Raw genomic sequence first — 2,742 nt, forward strand, 5'->3', positions numbered from 1 at the left:
CATGATAAGACTAAAAAGAAAAGAAAGCCATTTTTATTGGTGCTCTGAATTCAATCTCTTTGCCTTGCTCAGTCCAGTCCTTACCGACCTATTTGCTGTAGCCTTTTAGTCTTTATCCCCTAGTTGGTGGCTAAATACTAAAGAGGGTAGATCGCCCAGCTCTTGATCCCAAGATTAGAGCTTCTTCTGTATCCTTCCCCTGTCTCCCCTGCCCTGCTCCCACTGACGCAGCCCTCCCCGACCTTTCACATCCCTCGCTCCCACAGACAGTCCTGCCCTGCTTTCCTTGGTATTCTTACCATCACCGCTTCCCTGGCCTTCAGAACTCCATTTTTGAGTATCTCATTCTGTCTTGGCCACTTGTTCACGGATTATCTTCAGGCCTGTTGACCGCATAACTTTGTAACTAACTACAACCCGTCCTGGGTTTGACTTTTTTTTTTCCCAGCTAGCCTGCACCTCATTTTACTTCTTTTTTTTTTTTTTTTTTCTCATTTTACTTCTTATAATTTTTTTCCCTCCTACTCTCTCAGCAGAATAGGATCATTTTTCTGCACCCAATAAATTTTCATTAAAAGTTATATAATGAAGACAGAGGGGTGCTAGGGGTAGTCAGACTCCAGCACAGCATTCCCAAGCATTCAGAAAATTCTCGTAAACACCTGGGCGGCTCTCCAGTTCCAGAACCTTTGGAAGCCGTTACCCTCTGAATTCCACACAGCCAGGGAAGTTTTGGCTGTTTGAAAGCAGACATATTTCTGTTATTCTCAAAAGGTTTTGAGACAGCTAAAAAGTTTTATAATTCAGGTGGATTTTTTTTTCCCTAAAAATCCATTGTTTTTATGCTTCCTTACCCTGGGATTTACCAATTTTAATAAAAGCTTGATTGTGGTAATACTGCCTCGGTTTGGTTACTTAGCATTTTCTTCCATTTACGGTGCAGCCCTCCGAGTGGGGGTAGGGATGAGAAGACAGAACAGGATGAATGCTACTGCGGCTCTTAGAACTCAGGGTCACTTTCCTTATAAAGTAAGTACAGAGATGTAGGCTCTCCAAGAGTTTTATTACTAGCTTTCATCCACAAAACCAGATTCCTTCTAGCACAAGGTTCCTCTGTCCTCTCGTGTAAATTCAAGTCCAAGTTGACAGCTATCGACCCTAGCATCACATCTGCATTGGGGGGGGGGGGAAGAATTCAAAAGGTGATTTCTAGGTCTCTTGAGAGAGGTTGGGGTTAGGTGGGAGTAGGGGCTGTTTCATGAACTGTCTGCTACGGCCTCACTAACAGTAAAAGGAGGTTGGGGGAAATACTGGCTTTATATTTACTCATGCAAAACTAAGCTGTGGTGGAAAAGGAATATTAACCATTTTCCCTGGCCGCCTTCACACCCGCCCACTCGAGTGTGCTCAGACTTTAACTGCAGTGCATTCCTGTAGGGACAGTGGCTTCTGTGGTAATTAAAAAAAAGCAAATCCATGTAGCATAAACATTTATACAGCACAAAATATATCTATCATCCCTAGTTCCACACCCTAAAAATAACTGTTAAAGGGGTTTTAAACATCTACTCTGTTTATAACATCTTGTTAACTGGCCTGTGAGTCAGTAAGGAAAATTTTTGAAATTCTAATCGACTACTCTGAGGATGTTCATGGTATTTTTAAAAAAGGGTAAGATGTACTTGTACAAAAAAATTGAAAAATAAGGATGAGACACCCCATACATGCCATAGGTATGTTGTGGAAAGATGATACCCTGGAAATCAGATTAGAAAAAAATTTGATCGTGTCCTGGATGTTGTGGCCACACCTCTTTTCCAAACACTTAGGAAGCAGAGGTACAGGAATATCCGAGCTGGAGGCTAGCCTGGGCTACAGAGCTAGTTCCAAGGCAGCCAGGACTATCTAACGAGACTCTGTCTTAAAAGGGTAAGGGGTGTTGAGGAAGTTAAAAATATTTAAGTGAGGCTGGATATTTCAGTGTAAAGGATAATTGTACAGGTGATATTTTGAGACGAGTTAGTTGTTCGTTGGGGGCAGGGTCCTGTGTTTGTCTATCTATGGTTTTTTGTTTTGTTTTATTTTGTTGCTAGAGAAAGAAATATGGACTCCAGGGTCCCTTCTGTCCTCAGGATTCAGCAGTGCTTGGAAAAGGAGTCTGCCATGGTTAAATTCTAACTGTCCCTGATTTCCAGGGGGAGAAGTCCAAAGTGTCACTTGGGGATAATTCAGAATGACCTGGACCTTTGGTTATCTACATGCTGAACCTCGGAAGTAGTTAAATAGAGGACAGTTAACTTTTGTTGAAAAGTCTGCTCTGTGTGTCCGGGCGGGTAAATCCACTCACTTTTCCTACCGGAAAATGATGCAGTGGGAAGGTCATCATGAAAAAACGGAAGAGCCATGCCAGCTGCCACCGGCTCAGACACGATTGCCTTTTCCTTTGTAAAGTCTCTGTGATATTCTTGCAAGCACGCTCTGCTTCTTTTGCATTGGATAAAGGGCCGGTTTCGTTGATTTTCTTTAAGATCCGTGGCAAGGGCTCAGCCATTGGAGGGAAACTACTGGTTCCCGGCCACCTGTCAGGAGCTAGGCTGAGAAGTGCCCTTCAGTGCTGGGAACAGTGGCCAATTGTGGCCCTGCCCTTCCTCAGGTGACCCGGGCTGAGTTTGCTGGGCCTGCCTCCAGAACACAGACTCTTTGATGAAGTGTCTGGCCCCAGGGGCAGGCTGAGCGCTCGGT

This window comes from Rattus rattus, chromosome 2 (genome assembly GCF_011064425.1).
Source record: "Rattus rattus isolate New Zealand chromosome 2, Rrattus_CSIRO_v1, whole genome shotgun sequence".
Classification (NCBI taxonomy): domain Eukaryota; kingdom Metazoa; phylum Chordata; class Mammalia; order Rodentia; family Muridae; genus Rattus; species Rattus rattus.